This window comes from Clarias gariepinus, chromosome 2, assembly GCF_024256425.1.
Source record: "Clarias gariepinus isolate MV-2021 ecotype Netherlands chromosome 2, CGAR_prim_01v2, whole genome shotgun sequence".
Lineage (NCBI taxonomy): Eukaryota > Metazoa > Chordata > Actinopteri > Siluriformes > Clariidae > Clarias > Clarias gariepinus.
This window is the reverse complement of record NC_071101.1, coordinates 17,078,081-17,097,880: the sequence shown is the minus strand read 5'-3', so window position 1 is coordinate 17,097,880 and position 19,800 is coordinate 17,078,081. Positions and strand designations below refer to the sequence as shown.

The 19,800-nt window shown below is 39.3% G+C and overlaps 2 protein-coding genes across 2 annotated transcripts in view; one reads left to right on the top strand and one right to left on the bottom strand.

Moving 5' to 3' along the window:
* The window catches only part of LOC128544501 (uncharacterized), a 34,120-nt gene extending 19,905 nt beyond the window's left edge, over window positions 1–14,215 (bottom strand). Inside the window, exon 1 of the mRNA XM_053514657.1 lies at window positions 14,063–14,215. The gene's annotated coding sequence lies outside the window, so the exon portion shown is untranslated. The remainder of the gene's footprint in view (window positions 1–14,062) is intronic.
* The window catches only part of LOC128544493 (dedicator of cytokinesis protein 2), a 134,609-nt gene that overhangs the window by 84,676 nt on the left and 30,133 nt on the right, over window positions 1–19,800 (top strand). The gene's annotated exons all lie outside the window — the stretch shown is intronic.

Genomic DNA, 19,800 nt, shown 5'->3' with positions numbered 1-19,800 from the left:
CTAGTCAGTTCTCTAAAGCTGATCTGGGCCATAATTTATAGGTGAACAATCTGCTTAATAATGTTTGTGAAGGTGTGATCAACTTTGCCGAATTTCTTTTGCTTTTTAGTTAGAAAGTTTAAGTTTGTAAATGGCAAGCTAAGCAGCTCTTTCACATTGACTGTCTCACAAAAAGGTCACAAATCATGTAAGACTGCATATAGAAAGATTTTCAGGCATATTTCAAGTGTAATTCTGCAAAAATTTAGCAGAAAGAGACTTTTACTCTCTGACTCTTCAGCAACACAAATCATGAAAACCAGGTTTTTAGTGCTGTTGGCCAAAGTAATTGACACAGTCTGGAACATTGTTGCTCAGTTTGCACTTTGCAATATATGTATAATGCATTTATACTGAGCACTCATAATAAAAATATGACGTGTCAGCACAGGGTCAAATTTAGAAAATTATTGTCAAGGATTTAAGGGTGAGGCATGATGGCAATGTTCATGATGGTTCAGGTAGGTGTTGGTAAGCTTGTTTCTAAACTAGATATCTGCTGAGAAGGCATCTATGGGGGTGGCGTTCCTTTGGGACAAGTGGGGTTGCTACGCCAGGTTGTACTGAGTTGAAGTGGAGTGTTTAAGGGAGTTCTGTTAATATTCTGCCAAAGGTAGAAAGTTTATCCAGTCTACTTGATCGTGGGCAGAAACCAGGTGCAGGAAATTGCTAATTTCTTGATTGGCCCTCTCAGCTGGCCCTTTGGCTTGGGACTAGCAACCTGATTCTGGGCTCAATATACTGTACCCGAGCTTTCCAATAAAATCTCTTCAGCGTCTAGATACCAATTAAAGTACCAGTCTCTTAAGTTGTCTTCCAGATACAAAAGAATGTGGACTCTTAATAAAATAACAGTTTTTCTGTTTCGAAGAGACTTTTCTTTGAAGGAATTTCAGCATTCTGATCACAATTGTGAACTGCTGGGATGGGACATGTCTATAATAGGGTCTATAGCCAGTAGTCTTGGAATGTGGGTGGGAGCATAATTATTTTGACTAATGCCCATACTGAGCCCGATAAATGAATGTTTTAAAACATATTGGGCCAACAGTATTTACCCTGGATGGGCTTTTGTTTTGGGTGAGTACATGGGTATCTCATGGCTAGAGAGATGTAGCTTAGGGGTTTTATAATTACTTGATACTCAATATTATTATGGTTAAAGATAGTAAATGGATACTATTTCTTCATTGCCATTTTGATTTTAAGAAGTTGTTGATTGCAGATGTTAAGAAGAACCTAAGACAAAGCTTGAATCTTTCTCTAAATCATTGAGACAGGATAGCTCCAATGTCAAAGTACTGTATGATGCGTTGAACTTAACAATGAACAGTGGGGAAGGATTGGGGTGCTTTGTGGCATGTGGCAGCGGTAAATGATTCTTTAAGCCTCTCCAAGGCTTTTTCTGCAGTGGGATTCCATTGAAACTGCTTCCTGCTTCCCTAGGTTTGGTCAGTAGAGATGTTATTATGCTGAATCCTCAAATGGAACCCCAAATGCAGAAACAGCAGGTGACCCCATTGAAGCCACTTTAACAGGGAAGAACCAGCAGTCCTTGTTTAATAGTACACTGTTTGTGTTGATAATGTAGCCCAGGATGTGAAGCTTATTCTTTAGGAAATGTGACAGAACCTTTTTATGTGGGTAATTTGCATGGACGGTCTAAGGAAAGGATTTATATGTTATTAATATAGGCTATAAAAAAATCTCCAGCAAGGCTATGGAGCACTGCAAGAGCTAAAGAATTCTATGTGGCACTACCAGATATTTAAGGCTAGAGTTTCAGAGATTATGCTAAATGCTATCTTCAACTCATCTCCTTCTTAGATTGAGGTATGTGTTTTTGTTGGTGGGCCACAGTGATGTACTCCTCCCATGGCTTGGGTCTCTTGTTGAGAAAAAAAAGTAAACATGGTTGCAAGGACGTGTGGCTCACAACAAAAGCTTGATTGCGACGTGCCGGGACTCCACTGGCCTTGCCATTGCTGAAAACTTAGGAAATCTGAATTGTGATGAAAATTCGAGACAAGGTTTAAATGATTGTGACATATTTAAGGCAGTTTGCTTTTAACTCAAGGTAAACACTTTTTCTCTTTCCATGCTATTTGTCAGTTGTGGATTTGCAACGATGGGAGACCCCAAATTATGGAGGTGATAGTGATGAGGATACCTTGTGCGATGTGCTGATGTGCAATGTGATGGTATGATGCAGCCCCACCCCCACCCCCTCAAAGTGGGTCCTCTAACTAGGACTTGCAGATTGAGTGGGTGAGGTAAGGGTTGAAGCCACACTGTGTTACGGTGGTACGGTGATTAAATTTATCTGCCATTTAAGAGCCTGTTAACTCTGTAGGAGGGAAGACATTACCTAAGTGTGCAGGGTGCACAGGATTAAAGCAAAACATGGCGTTTGTTCACTTTGGTGTGGGTTGAGCCACCTAGGTTAGGGGTCATGCCTTGCACTATGCCAGCTGATGTTGGGGGTTGCTGCTGCAGTAATGGTCATTGCTGGTTCTGTCTATTGTCTGGTTCTTGTCTATTTTGATTTATCCTAGCTGTATGGGCTTGGGGCATGAGACTGGCATGAGACAATATGGTTGCGGGTTGACGGTTTTTGAACAGTTCACTGATGAGACTGATGGAGATGTCGATTAGGTAATTGAGCAAAGACATCCTTAGTCATTAACAAAATGTCTAAAGACTGGCTCATTAAAACCAATTTGGGCTGCTATACTATGGAATAGCGCTTTGGCATTCCCGGACCTCCTTACCCTTAGGGAAGTGACCAAATCCTTTCTGGAACAGGTAAAGGAAGTGCTTGTCGCAGTCTAAGTTTTCTCCTCATTGATTCCATCAATGTCTGCTGTCAGCCAAGCGTGAGTCTTATCAGGCAAGAGTTTCAGTAACAGCATAGTTTTCTTGCATTTATAAAGGTTTTTTGAGTAATAGCAGCACTGCAGTAGAAATGTATTCTTTCCAAATGCTCACTGGAGTACTTTACTTAGACATGTATTGGATGTGGTGGTAGGCTCTATGTTGTTCTCATGAGAAATTAGCTCATTGCATTAGCTTAAGCTCTATTGGACACTGTTTTAACTAGTTTATGCAGGGCAATCACGTTCTAGTCTTGGTGAACAAAGGAATGTATAAGGTATGAAAGATTTATGACTGAAAGATGGCAGTGATCAGTGAACAGATCTATAAATGTAGCATTAAAATGCATGTGAACATATATAAGCAATAAAGCTGGATAGGTTATCAAAAATAATTTGTTTAGTTCCGCTGTGCCTTTTGTTGGGTTTAACAGAAAGTATTGATGCTTATATACTATCCCCTAATTTGGTATTTTCCAGGTGGTATATTCATTAGCTTCTAATTACTGATGTTTTGCTCAGAGATATAATGCTTTCTTCTCTTTTTAAATGTTTCCTTAACAGCCCTGACCTTTCAGAATGAATCCTAATAAGGAGTATTATATCAAACAATATCTTATTTTGTTTTAATTGCCCATTCAATACAATGGTGTATTCAAGGGGAACATCAGACACCAGGTATCTTCTTTAGTGTGTATGATGGCATCTGCTTTTACAGAAGAGCTACGGATTAATAGAAGCTTCGTTATAATTTGATTTAGTTCAGAGGCGCTTGCTAAAGTGTACACTCTGTTTTATTATGTGTAGGAGTCATTACAAGGATAAAAGGAAAACTACAGAAGATGCTCATTAGAGAGAGCCATTGACCCTGTCTCTCAATCACAACAAACTCTCAGTACACAGTTATGGACTAGGAGAGAAAGTGAGAGAGAGATAGAGATAATAACCATGTTAAGTGGATATATATAAAAAAACACACTGGCTAACATGAATAATGAAAACAGGTCTGCCTCTATCCTGTCCTAGCTAAAAAAAAATCACACGAGAAGGCAAAGCAGACTGATGCATAACAAAACACTGACATTGTACGGCAATAATTACTGTCAGGTGAGTATGCAGTAAATCTCAAAGTGCTTTCTCACGATGTGTCCTGTTTATCAGATGATGAAATCCGCCTTTCTGACGGCCTTTCCATCACTGTCACCATGCTACAGAGCTGAGTTTTTCCTTCACATGCTCCCTTTCTCTCCCTATCACTCTTTTACTCACTCCACTTTACTGTGATTGATGCAATTGTAAACCACTTTGCCCGATGTTGTTCTTCCTTGGTAATCATTAATAGTCAGAGTAACCATTCAGACAGTAAGTCTCTCTGGTTTGCATCTCACCACTAGTTTGTGAGTAGAGTTTGCATGCTCTTCATGTTCTTGGTGGGTTTCATAGACATGTGGTTGAGCACTTTTCCCGTCATGTTTCCTGTAGACTCAGGTTTTATGCTAGCTGAGCACTTTGTAGACTCTAGTTCGATTTAATTTGGGATTCAGTTACAAGCTGTTAAAATCAAATTCCAAGTTGAGCATTTTGATCTAGTTTCACTTCGATTCATAATTTCCAACCATACCTGTTCAACTACTTGCTTAGTCACATCAGATTGATTTAGTCCTTGCACAATCTCTAACAAAAGAGAGATGAAGCAGCACTTTCAGTACTTTACTTTGTCCATCTTTTTCCTCTTCATCTGTACACTCTGGATAAATAGACCATTTCTGTCATATCATAGATCACTATCTTGGTGAGCTGAATCTCAAGAGTTTTGTATAACCACGTTGCATTCTGGAAATTTGAATCCATTGTTTGCCATCTGCACTTGTTGTAGGAGGGGGTTCCAGGTCAAGCCAGGACATTTGATTGCTCAGAACAGCGAACCACACTTATGAGAGTAAAAATTGCTTTTACCCATACCCCCCCAAATACACACACAACCACCACCACTATCACCGGCCTGTTTCATGTATGCAAGACTGGCTTCCCATGAACTCCTTTAATGGCTTAAAACATATAGAAATAGTCTGCAGTGAGGTAAGGACTGTTCAGTAACTCTCAGCTGAGTTTCTGTTATATGCAAGTGGTGTTGTAAATGATTGTGTGTACACTTCGCACTGATGGATGCCGTCCACAAGTTGGCAACAGGTTACCTGTTGATTTTCAAGAATCAAATGTTGCACTTTCTGAATGTTAATGGGAACAACTGTAGTGGGCCCTGAGCCACCTTAGACAGAAAAAAAACAGTCTTGGCTTTTTTTATTTTGCATTTATGAGCTAAAACTTAATGATATCCATTATTTTTGTATTTACTGAAGGACAGGTTTACAGCTGTGTTAATGTTAAAGTAGCAGAAATACCTGCTCTTTAGCACAATTATGATACATGGGGTACAGTGGATTCCAACTACCTATTTAAAGTTGTATTTGGCTTATACTTCCCAATTTCTTGTTTGGCTTATACAATTATGCAATTTATTTAATGTGACAAATCTACCTAAAATAAATGCATTCAAATAAAAATGTTTTTTACATATGTACATTTTCATGAACATTTTTAAATGTTTGAAAGGTTTACTTAATCATACGACTAAACCAGTGGCGGCTGCTAGCTTTTGAAACAGGGGAAGCTCATATTAGGACTTCATCATAAAATTCATTATGTTATTTGTACGTAAGTTCTGACTAGTTTCCCCTTCAACGAGCTACTTTAATTATATGAATGAACTACCTTTACAATGCTGAAACACTAAGCAAAGTCAAGAAGGCTATAATATGTTTTTTTAAATTATTTAAAGAATGATTTGTACCAACAAAAATGGTTTATATCACCAGCAAACATTACAGAGTGCAGCAGTTCATCGTAGCACTTCACCTGCGAGTCCGCATGGGCAGTGGCGGACTGGCCATCTGGAGTACCGGGAGTTTTCCCAGTGGGCCGTTGGCCAGTGTGGGCCGGCCCAGTCAGTACGCAAATATATAAAAAATGGCGGAAACCATAATATTGCATCTTTTTCCTACTCATATGAATGAGTGCGTCGAACGCACGAGCGCCGCCGACAAAGAGCGTGTTGTTGCGGGAGAGAGAGGTTGATTTACGACAGCTGTTTACGGGAGTGTAGTCCAGTGCGGGAGATGCATTGTGGGTAATGCAGTCCGGAGTGTGTGAAGTTGAACGCGAATGCGAGATGTAAGCTGGGATATAAAGCCTGAGTTTTGTTTTCTTTTCAGTACTTTTTAGTTGGATTTAAGTGCGGGAGCCACCTGAAAGTTTGTACTATAACCTGACAATGGGACTGAACTTGAATCTCTGTAGCGCTGATGTATACTTAAGACATGCTGTCAATCAAAAAAGGGGTTCCGCCCTTTAAACAGCTGAAAAAATCGTTCAAAGCAGCCGCATTGAAGTCAATGGACGCTGGGCTTCAATGGGGAAATGCACTGTGACGCTACGGGAATGTATGAGAAGAAAATCAAGTCAGCCGACCTGCTACAGTATATCTAACTGATTCTGAACAAACTCGTCTTTGAGATGAACGTTTTCTAACACATTTTTAGTCAATAAAATGTTAATACAATAGTACATAATTTGACTATTAATTTTGTGACATTATAGGGAAAGTTGAGCTTCCCTTGCAGTCTTAAAGAAATCGCCACTGGACTAAACATATTATAATATTTGTGAAAGAAACATGACAGTGCTGAAAAGTAATAACCACAAGCAAACATTAATAGTTTTGATTCTTTTTTTTTTCAGTAGTCACAAGTCATGCGCATTTCAAAACAAAAATAAAAGTTTCTTTTTTCTGCACCACATTTATTTTGTACATGTACAGTCCCAAAAATCATTTAATGTATTTTATTTTATGTAAACCTTAGAGGGTAAAATAATTCAATAAGATAAGCCAAATACATCTTTACGAGCTTAAACTCTATAAAACCCAGATCCAAATGTAAAGAAAGGTGTATGTCAATACAGAAATCTAAATTGGAGCTTGGAATCTCTTGACCAAATATAATGAGATTATGTCTCGTCTCAGATATTGCTTCCCCCACCAACCCCCCTAAAAAAAAAGAGCTGAAATGGGACTTGTATTTAAGAAATGATGCACTGTCAGAAAATGCAATGGTGCAATTTATTATGAGATGATTGCCTTTTCTCCTGTTTTTGGTTAGGTGAGGCAGGCGTGGTATTTATTAATGTATTTGTTAAATGTGTTTAGTTCTGGGTTTACTGTACTGACAGTCATGTTTATAGGAATGTCAAACCTATGAATCCAGTTTGTGCTCTTTATGTTGACGACCTTTTCTTCAGGGTGATGAAAACCTTGGGGTGTTATCTAGGTTTAAAGAAAAATCAGTGCTTTTACACGTTCTGGTGTTTACACATGCAGGGGTGTACAAAGAAATATAGTGTGTGTTCACTATTCACTATACACACACACACCAAAAGGATTTTGTCAAGTTGCAATCACCTAATGCATCAGGCTTTTAATAAGAACAGAGGGGAAGTGTGTGTATGTGTGTATACTTTATTGGGTAGCTAAGCATCAAGAGAACATTTCGGTTAATCAGAGTTGTAAGTATGTTTGACATTTATTGTCACTGTCTCTTGTATTCAGAGTCAAACACAGACACACACACACACACACGCAGAGTCTCTCACGCACAAATGCAGTGTCAGAGCTGACAGTAGGCAAGTCAGAGAGCTTGACGGCTGTCTAAATGTCGCTCAGTCTAGCCTTTTCTCCATCTCCTCTCTCTGTCTTTTTCTCCCTCTCTCTCTCTCTCCCCATCTGATCCCTCTATCTTTTCACCCTCACCGTTCTCTCCTCTATCATAATCTGCTATGCTAGCCTTTATGCTGCCCTCTCTCTTGCTCTTCATGACTATCAGTGACTTTCTCGTCTGCCTGGGCTTTTTATCCTGAGCTCATTCTTTTCCTCTCTGTCGCTTTCTCTCTTTTAGTCTCACCTTCTCCCACTGTGTCCTGTTTATCATCTGGTGAAATCTGTCTCTCTGACTGCCTCTCCATCACTGTCACCAACCTACAGGTCTGAGTTTCTCTCTCTTTTTCTCTCACTTGCTCCCTCTGTCTTTCTTTCACACAATCCTTTTTAACGTTTTAACATGATGGATGCAATGGTAATCCACTTTGCCTGATGTTTTTCTATTTGAGTAATCAGTAATGCTCGGATTTAAAATTCAATTAATCTCTCTCTCTCTCTCTCTCTCTCTCTCTCTCTCTCTCGCATGCACTCCACTGCTACTGCTCTGCCACTTTTCTTTTTCCTTCACACTTTTTTTTGTCTGCCTTTTGCCTGCTTCAGGCAATCATTTCTCTGTCAAAGAAGCCTCTTTGATTTCCATCTGTTCCATCTCTGTACCGGCCATGACTCTTGATTATTGCCAACACGTGTACCATGTGCTCAGTCTCATTATGTCTCATTACCCTGCATGCCTTTGAAGAGAGTAGTATGCTAACACTGAGAAACTGTGACAGAGAGATATAATAGATTACTATTAATATGAGGACAATGCATTAAAACCATCAAACAAATGTGTGAAACTTTGGATGTATTTACATTTTAACTGGTCAATGGGCCCAGAGAGGAGAATCCAACTGGGAATCCACAACTCACATCACCCAAAGGATCTGCTAATAATGTCTTGATCCCAGAAATCCCAGCACACCCCCAGAGGTCTTGTGGAGTTACACTATGCCTTTGCAGAACAAGCTATACAATATCGGGCTTAATGTTTTTTATAACATTATAAAGTTATAATGTTATGCCTGTTGACTCTCAGTAGTAGTAGTTTCAGATACTTTAAGTAAGTCAGTTGAAGAAAGAGAAGAGTTTTGCTGAAATTTTGGTTTAATTACCTTTGTTACTTTCCCTTTTTTTAAATAGAAGGTTTTAAACTTATTGTTTAGCACTTCTTCCTCACACCTACAGGGTTGGGGTTTGAGTCTTGACCTTTGTCTGCATGTTGCCACAACATTTTAGGCTGATTGGCGTTTTTAAATTGACTCTAAAATGTTAGTGGGTGTGTGTTGCCCTGCAATGTGTTGGCACCCCAATTAGTGTTGTCCCTGCTTTGTTCCCTGAATTTTCTTGCGATTGGCTCCATGACTCCGTGATCCTGTATAATATAAGCAATATAGACAATGAATAGATGGATGATCATTGGTGCCAAATGGCCTTGTTCATACATTTTGAGCTGTTTTTCTGCTCACCATTGTTGCAAAGAGTCCTTATTTGGAAAATAAATGAATGTTAGAATCTTTAACAATTTCCTAATTTAATATGAACATGAACGAATCACACATCATGCTGTATATCAACAATTTATAACAGGCACCTAAAATAGTGACACCTTTTTCAGTCATATCTTCAGTGGTATTGATCTTTGGCCACAGCACTTGTTGTGGCGTCTATAAGACACATCATTCATTTATACTTGGCAGGAAAATGCAATTTGAAATTCAAATAAATTATTTTTGTAATTAAAACATCAGTGTTAAAAAGGCAGGAGGTGCTGCTGCATTTCTCTCTTATAGATTTAAAGTCAGCATGAGACAAAGGCAGGCTGTTCTTAATGGACGCTCACAGGCTGCAGTACTTTAGTGAAAATAAAGGGGAGCAAACTTTTATACTTTTTATAATTTTTAAGAGTGCTGTATCTCAAATGTTTTTCTATACTATTCATGAGGTTATGTTATGTAATGAGGAAGTAAAAAAAAATCAGTTTTTAAACGATTATTTCATTTGGTAGGTGAAAAAAATCTGTCCAACCCTACTACACAGCCCTATGTGAAAAAATTATTGCCCCCTTGCTAAATCATGAATGAACTGTGATTTCTGGAAAACTGAGTTATTTAGCTTATTAATAATGAAGTTTAATTGGCCTGATCAAACTAAAGAACTGTGGTTGACCTAGTCAAAGCGGAAACTTTAAACAATTTGAAATCCAGTGGAGGGACCATAACCTGAGCCGTTCTTAAGTGAATGCCAAAAAACTCAATTGACTGGAGCACTGTTACAAAGAAGGATGGACAAAAATGTTGTGAGAAAAATGTGATAAAGTAATACAGAAAACTATTGCTTCAGGTTATTGCTGCTAAAGATGGATATACAGTATTTACAGTACAGTAAGCTATTCAATCATAGAGGGGTACTTACAGTATTATTGTCCATATTATTTTGTTAAATAAATAATGACAGTGAAAAAGGTTATACAGTATATTGTTGTTTGTCTGAGGTTGTAATCCAGTTTTGCGGATTTATCAAAAAAAAAAAACTGAAATACCACATGGGCTTAAGTATTCAGACCCTTTGCTGTGACTCTCAGATATTAAACTCAGGTGCTGTCTATTTCTTCTGATTATCCTTGAGACGGTTCTAGACCCTTATTTGAGTCCAGCTTTGTTTGATTTACTGATTGGACTTGATTAGAAAAGCCACACACCTGTCTATTTAAGACCTTACAGCTCACACCGCATGTCAGAGCAAATGAGAATCACAAGGTCAAAGGAACTGTCTGAAGAGCTCGGAGACAGAATTGTGGCAAGGCACAGATCTGGTCAAGGTTTAAAAAAAAAAAATCTGCTGCATTTAAGGTTCCTAGGAGCACAGTGGCCTCCATAATCCTTAAATGAAAGACGTTTGGGACGACCAGAACCCTTCCGAGAGCTGACCGTCCGGCCAAACTGAGCTATCTGGGGTGAAGAGCCTTAGTGAGAGAGGTAAAGTAAAACCCAAAGATCACTGTGGCTGAGCTCTAGAGATGCAGTCGGGAGATGGGAGAAAGTTATAGAAAGTCAACCATCACTGCAGCCTTCCACCAGTCGGGGCTTTATGGTAGAGTGGCTCGACGGAAGCCTCTCCCCAGTGCACTGAGCATCTCTGGAGAGAAATACAAATGGCTGTCTACCAACGTTTACCATACAACCTGACAGAACTGGAGAGGATCTGCAAGGAGGAATGGCAAAGGATCCCAAAATCCAGGTGTGAAAAACTTGTTGCATCTTTCCCAAAAAGACTCATGGCTGTATTAGATCAAAGGGGTGCTTCTACTAAATACTGAGCAAAGGGTCTGAATACTTATGTGTGATATTTCAGTTTTTCTTTTTAATAAATCTGCAAAACTGTCAACAATTCTGTGTTTTTCAGTCAATATGGGGTGGAGTGTGTACATTAACTTAAGGGGGTCTGAATACTTTCCGTACCCACTGTATGTTATGTTCGTTCCAAGTAAAACATTCTGCAAATCCTGGGAAGAACTATAACATTAAGCTGAACAGCAGGGGGTCAGTACAGTGGGTATAAAAAGTAACAGTCTGAATATTTAATTTGTTGTTTAATACGCCCTTAATTATCTACTAATAATGGGCACTTAAATCCTGCAAAAATGACTGTTGAAAAGGGTGAAAGACAAGACCTTCCAGCCAGAGACATTAATCAGGGCATCTGTGTGAGGGTTTTTTATCACTCAGTGATCTGCATTATTCACTGGCCTGGTTTGCATAGTACCTGCAGAATGAATATTACATACCGTATAGCATGCTTGGCAGTGGAATGGAAATAGTGGAAATGTGGGGAATTGTGTCTAATTTGTGTAAGTTGTGTCTCTGTAAATTGGGCAGAACTTTATTTACAGGACCAAGTGGACCAACCCATGCCAGCAGAATTCCCCGCATTATAACACCGACACTCTTATTATCTTTTTAAATGTCCTAAATATCAGCCCCCACAGAAAATTACTGCAGGTAAATGAACTGATAAAGCTCATCAGAACAAATCATTTCAACTTTGTTCTTTGTAATTATCTCACGTAAGAAAGCAAGCCGGTTTTCATGTCCTGAGATAACGCTTAGTGTAAAATTATAGGCTCATTAGCTTTTCCGTGCATTCGAATAACACACTGGCAAACAGCAGGGTACATGTACGGGTTACATATGGGGAGAAATAACGAGACTATTAACGAGGAACAGCGTTGTTGTTCACGGAAGAAAACGGGAAGCGAAAGGGGGGATTCTGTGACACCCCAAAAACCTGTTCTCCACATCCAGATGAACTCATGTTCTCCTCCTACTCGCGTACCCTCTGTCTGGAGACGGTGTGCTTCGCTTTTTCTTCACTTCAATGTGCTTTTGAGATGTGTGTGTGTGTGTGTGTGTTTGCATGTACAGTATGTGTGCATGTTTGTGCTCCTCAGTGTAGTGCAGCTGAGAGTGCATGAGCACAAGATGGGTTTGAAGAACTCTTATAGAATGTGCAATTCAGCTCTCATGATGTGCGACTTTACTATGCATAGACACACCACTGTAAGCCTAGCCTACGTCTTAACCAGCGTATGACTTTAAGTAATTACAAGTGTTTGCCAACAAAGAAGTCTCTAAAGGAACCAAATGCAAGCCCAAGACATTTCTCAGCTGAAAGCTTACACTAATAAGCTATAGAGCACTTTGTCTCCACACACTTCCTGCTCTATGAAAAACCCCAATTTATCTACAGCAAGATCACAAAGCAGATGCACAGTTTTGGGAAATCCTGAGACAATACTGCGGAAGCTCTTAACAGCGTCCAGTTTCCTGGACAGAAATAAACAGTAATCAGTTTATATTCGACCCCATTTCTTCGGCACAGCTATTTATAACGGAAAGGGTTTTGTAATGGAGGCAGGGGAAAAGGAGGGGGGAGGGGCATAATTGTTGTGCATGTTTATTAAGGGTTTTTGTGAGAATCGCTTTCAAAACGAGTAAAACAGAAGTGCTGTAGGAGAATCATCATCTTCATCTTCTATCCCACTTTATCCTGTATTCAGGGGGGCCTGGAGCCTCTCCCAGGAGACAGGGCATGAGGCGGGGTGCCAATCCATCACAGGGCAACTGTAGAAGAATCTCTAATCAATAACACGAGCGAGTGCACAAATGACACCAGTAGAAATCCAGAATACATATAGTTTATAGTAGTGATGTGTGAAAGTGAACGCAGCAAGACTTTGTAAAGGACAACAGGATGCATACTGTATATCGACAACAATGACATCACAACATACCATACATGTCCATATTGAAGATCTCAAAAACAGGGGTGTCGTGTACGTATATTCCTTTAGTTTGTGGATTTTATTTAAAATCCTTTGTTCCCTCAATGAAAATGACAATTTTTCTTAACTGTTTTATCTGAAATGTGCAGTGTACACACACACACACACACACACACATGCTACCAGCGTCACGCTTCTTTCTTGAAGTTACAAATAAAATAAGAAAACGCTGCTTGTCAAGTGACTGAGACATTAAACCACCATGTCTGTAGAATAAACATGTTTAAAAACAAAAGTTAGGAAAGACTTTTAATGAAGAGAGAGAGAAACACACACACACACACACACACACACACATACACACACACAATCTGAATCATTGAAGCTGCATTTCACATATGGTTGGGAATACACACCTGCTCTTAAGAACATGTACACACACACACACACACACACACACACACACACACACACACACAGCCTTTAAATCATGACACAGTTTAGACCAAATCCTGTGACATCATATATATACCGTATATATACACCATTAAACAGCTATATAGATAGATAGATAGATAGATAGATAGATAGATAGATAGATAGATAGATAGATAGATAGACGGTCTAGACTAGTCAATCATTAACAAATAGCAATTTAATAAAGAACCGCATCAGATCTTACATTACAAAAGGATATCCGAAGTTTATTTTTTTAGTACAGCTTATAAGAATCACACAATTCAGTAAGGTGTTGTTTATAAATCTATAAAGTTATCACACACACACACACACACACACACACACATATACATACAGGCGATCATTTGAGTTTAACAGTCTGGCTGGTTTTTACACAAAATCCGTAGAACTCAGCTTTGCACTCAGATGCAAAAATAAAAGAAAGAAAAGACTTGTCTATGTAGCGTTCTCGATTCCACCATTGTAAGGCAATAAAACTGCAAAATGAGGACTCACCCACACACACACACACACACACACATATACACATACACACACACATATACACATATAATATGCAGGTTATAAACTACTGACCTCAGTGGATATGAGAGTGCCGTATCTCTTCTTTTTTTCTCATTCAGTCTGTTTTTCACTCCTTTTCATTAATATTCTCTTTCCTTGGTAATCTTTCATTCCAAAGATGAAGTAAATCAAAAATCTTCTTTTTTTTTTCCTTCCCTTTATTTATTTCCGGTCAGCTTTCTGTCACACCTCTCACTCTCTCCGGCGTACATCTGCCTCTGTCTACTCGTTAAACGAGCCTTTCGTTCCTCCCTCTCTCCCTCCCTCCCTTACTCTCTCCCTCACTCTTCCAGTGCAAGCTGTTTGTGTGTGTGTGTGTGAGTGTGTGTGTGTGTGTGTGTGTTAATCCTAATGTGTGTCCCGATTTTTTACTGCTTTGCTCTGATACATTGCCTTGTAGCACAGATCACCAGTCCCTGTACAGGAGTCCCAACTCTCAGGACAAGCACTGTGTGTGTGTGTGTGTGTGTGTGTGTGTACATGCGTGTGTGTGAGATTGTACCTTTTTGACTCTGTCTATTGCTTGCAGTCTTTAATTTTGCCCAGGCTGTGGGAGGTACAGTAGATGTCAGGGACTGTAGACCATCGTTAGAACTGTAAAGCCATAGAAAGGATGAGGGTGAAGGAGAGGAAGGTGAGGCAGGAAGAAGGAGTGTGTGTGTGTGTGTGTGTGTGTGTGTGTGTGTGTGTGTGTGTGAAGCAGTGGCACCTGTTGCAAACTCTGTCTGGTCATGGATTATATTTGTAGAGGGAACGAACCAGTCAAAGTATATGCACGTCCATTGCTACTAATATTACATTGTTTTCATTTTTTTTTATCTTTGTGTGTGTGTGTATGTGTGTGTGTTTTCCTTGCTAAAGATAAGTGGAGATAAATGAAGTGTCAGCATGCTCTAATCACGGCTGAAAATAAGTAGCACTGCACAACGGGACCAGGGGTGTTAGTACTGACCTTGTGTGTGTGTGTCTCAAGTGATGAAAGAAACAGCCTGCGTGTGTAAAATAATGCACTGTTCTGTAATAATGTCTTCACAGGGGTATTTATGATGCTCTATTCTTAAATGACTGAAACACTGAAATTGAAACAGATGGTAATAAGATGCAGCGGGTAGTAGCGCTACCGCATCACAGCTCCAGGGTCACCATTTCAGTGCTTGGCTTGAGTTATTGTCTTTCCTCTGGGTTCTCCAGGTGTTCTCCAGATGTGATCCCATCTCCTATAACATGTAAAGAGATGCATCGGCCAAAAGCTGAAGCGTTCTTACGTGTGAATGTGGTGCCCTGTGATGAAGCTTTTATAAAGACAGTCACCCCAGCAGCACAGGAGCTTATGTTGCCTCAGACGTCCAGGGGTTCAAATCTCACCTCCGGTCTGTGTGCATGCAAGTTCCCATAACGCACGTAGTGCAGGAATTGAATTGTTTTTCAGAGAGGGCGCTGGATTTTTTCCATGAAGGCTGCTATCCAATAAACAGCCTTTGTTTTGATGCCTGGCATGCTTGGTTGTTTTTTTTTGTTTGGTTGTTTTTTTAATATAAACGGTAAGGTCCAATGGAACAATTTATTAGTTTAGGATTGGGCATTGCATGAGTAGGAAAACACTCCCACTCTACAGTAAGTCACTCCACATTGGCTAAACATAGTTTGGGTAGCTCTGTGGTTAAAGTGTTGGAGTACTGATTGGAAAGTCAGAGGTTTGAACCCTGCAACAACCAAGTTGCCACTGTAAGCCTTTGAGAAAGCTGCTGAGATGTATAATATAACGAGATCAAAAATGTAAGTCACTCTGTATAGGGGCGTCTGCCAAATGTCGTAAATGTTAACTTTATAGGGCAGCAAGATTCCATTCATCCAATGAGAGCTGGCTGGACTACAGACAGTGCTTTTGAAATGTTATATTGGACAATTGTTAAGTCAGAAATTGAATGAATAGGGGGAACTTACAGTACGTCTTACAAATTAATGAGGAAACAGCTACTTGATATACTTTGCTAGTGAGTGAAGAAAAAAGAAATTGGCTGTTTTTTTGAAAACCCTGTACAAACTATTTTTTTTTTTTTAAGCAGTCTGAAGAAAAATGAAACCAGAAAAAAAAAACAGTCTGGTGTCTTCAAACACATTTTATCAATAGTAGTAGTAGTAGTAAAAGTCTGGTATAAAAGTGATACAACACTCATGTTTGTGATGCTGTTAAATGAAATCCCCACACATCATTCATTATAAAATTGGGCCATATTATTTATTTGGTCAGGATAGGCCTGGATGAATATAAACTTCAGGTAAATATACCTGTAGGCTTAAATCCTTGTGTGCCACAATGTGTGAGTGTCTGTGCCCGTCCCTTAGGACGGATTGGCTCCCCATTCAGGCTATACCCTGCCTTGCATCCTGCGTTCCTTGGGTAGGCTCCAGGTCCCCCACCAAGTGGTATAGACAATGGGTGGCGGAAATTATACATCTTGAACCAGATAGCCTCAACAATGTGGTCACAGCAAGGAATTAAGTCCATGCTCACTTTCACACCCACACGCCCGCGTACACACACACACACACTGAGGGTTTCATTAGCATTTAGAATGTCACACGCACACCCACGGTCAGGGTGAAGAATGTAGGTGTTGCTGCTGTTTGCTCACTTTAATTCGATTCAGGACTGTGATGAGATCTCGTAATATTACTTGAGACAGACACGAGGGGGTGTGTAACTGTATGTGTGTGTGGGGGGGCTTAAAAAAGACGCTTGACAGGAAAAAATTAAGTGAGGGAGAAATAGAAGGCATGTGTTTGGAGAGAATGAGGAACAGTGAAGAGGAAAAAAAGAGGTAGTACGGAAAGAGACATCAGCGGAGGGAGAGAAGATGTAGATGAGGTTGTTGGGTCTGGCAGCCTGAGGGAAGACAGCAGTGAGCTGAAATCAGGACAAAAGACGAGTGGACCATAAAATTCCCTCTTCCATTTTACACACACACACACACACACACACACACACACACACACACACTGGCTTGTTCTCCCAGGTTTGTCTGTTCTTAGCATAGCCCTCCAGCCACTGACATGTCTAATGAGAACGTGCGAACTGTCTTCCTCTATCTCGCTCTCTTTTTCTCCCCTTCTCATCATTACAGTACATATGCCCTCAGTCTCATCAGGCATTATCATTTCTGCACTATGTCTCTTTTTGAGACTTTTAGATATTCAATCTTTTTTATCGTTTGCATCTACATTTTACTGACATTTTTTTTTTTTTTTTTAGGCTTCTGTTTCTGTCTTTTTTACTGCAAATGCTTAAAATCATGTACAGGGTAGTTCATAAACAGATGATTCAGACTGGATAGTTCAGACACTGTGGAAGGAGAAAGGTACATAAAAGTCATTCAGCGGGGTTGACGCCTGCCAGTTTCTTACTCATATCAGAGAAGTTCAGCTAGATCCCTAACACTGCTCAGACTTTTGTGCTGTGATAACATGAATTAGTCATTCATCTGACTTTGGGTGTTGATTAATAATTAAACAGAATCTCATAATATTCTAGGAAGGCCTATTATCTTTTATGGACATTTGAGTAAAGTCTCCAAAAGTGTGTTCAACAGAACTCATAATAAAAAATATGCACTAATACATTTGTTGAAGACGTGACTACACACCATGTTAAAGGTGACACAGACGTTTGTAAAGTTACAGTATTTTGCAAGAACATGTATCATATAGACGAATGGGATCTTAAAGAGAATAAAGAAGATAAAGGATCCTGCGTTGATTGTAGACAGGGGTTTATGAATAATGCATACTGGGTAATTTAGTGACAGAAAGGAAAGACTTGATAGATACAAGTGTTACAATAGCTACGTTACATGGACATTATTTCTTCAGTCCGATTAAAATAATTCGGATTAGAGATTCCAAATTAATTGCTGATCCAATAATATGTGCGTTTAAATGGACAAAACATTTAATCAAAATAGCACTTTTTTAATTTAAACTGACAAATTTGTTCATTCTTTACTCTACCAGAAATCTAACAAAAGATGAAGAAGAACAAAAAGGAGTTACTTTCTCCAACTTTGATGTTAGGATAGGCTTCTCATCTTTTCCAATAAGTCCCGCCTACTGATTATGATTGTCTAATCTATGATTGGTCAGATGCTTTACTGTGTGTGAAATATGAACCAATCAAGTACTTCTTTCTCCGCCAGAGACCTAGTGGATGAAAATTCAGGTAAAGTAAGACTAAAGTAAAGACTAATTAGGAATAAAAGATTGATTTTCTTTCTTACTTTAAACTCGTCAAGCCACATAATGACAAACAAATAAAGTTACCTCCACATGTGGCAAACATGTTCAGAAAGACTATCAATTAAATCAGAACGATCAGATCAGGTGTTTAATATTTACCAGATTATTAAAGTTTTACACCACATCTCTCAATTCCTTCCTATTGGGCCAAATCAAGTCAGACTATTCCAATTAAAGCGATGCATTTTTGTTGGCAGATTATTCCAATTATCACTGAAATGTCTTGAAAGTATAGTTATCATAATGTACTACGTTAGATCAAAGCACAGAATATATAAAGCAAGAGGCAAAAACATAATCAGTATTCACAAAGCCATGCAGATAGGTGGAAACCCAAAATCAATCAGACCAGTAAACAAATCTACAGAACTAGGCAAAGGGGGATAGGGAGGACTAGATAAATGAAAGCCCAGAGTATATAGAATACAAAATCCAAATACAGATCTGAGAAAGATATATATATATATATATATATATATATATATATATATATATATATATATATATATATATATATATATATAAAGTTTTGAAAATAACATATTTTATTATTGGAAATTGGAAAAGTTGCTGCTTAAGTTTTATAATAGCAATTTGCATATACTCCAGAATGTTATGAAGAGTGATCAGATGAATTGCAAGTCCTTCTTTGCCATGAAAATTAACTTAATCCTAAAAAAAAAACTTTCCACTGCATTTTATTGGTGTCATTAAAGGACCTGCTGAGATCATTTCAGTAATCGTCTTGTTAACACAGGTGAGAATGTTGACGAGCACAAGGCTGGAGATCATTATGTCAGGCTGATTGGGTTAGAATGGCAGACTTGACATGTTAAAAGGAGGGTGATGCTTGAAATCATTGTTCTTCCATTGTTAACCATGGTGACCTGCAAAGAAACGCGTGCAGCCCTCATTGCGTTGCATAAAAATGGCTTCACAGGCAGGAATAGTGTGGCTACTAAGATTGCACCTAAATCAACAATTTATAGGATCATCAAGAACTTCAAGGAAAGAGGTTTAATTCTTGTTAAGAAGGCTTCAGGGCATCCAAGAAAGTTCAGCAAGCGCCAGGATCGTCTCCTAAAGAAGATTCAGCTGCGGGATCGGTGTGCCAGCAGGCAGGTGTGAGGGCATCTGCACGCACAGTAAGGCGAAGACTTTTGGAAGATGGCCTGGTGTCAGAAAGCGCAGCAAAGAAGCCACTTCTCTCCAAAAAAAAAACATCAGGGACAGATTGATCTTCTGCAGAACGTATGGTGAATGGACTGCTGAGGACTGGGGCAAAGTCATATTCTCAGATGAAGCCTCTTTCCGATTGTTTGGGGCATCTGGAAAAAGGCTTGTCCGGAGAAGAAAAAGTGAGCGGTACCATCAGTCCTGTGTCATGCCAACAGTAAAGCATCCTGAGACCATTCATGTGTGGGGTTGCTTCTCATCCAAGGGAGTGGGCTCACTCA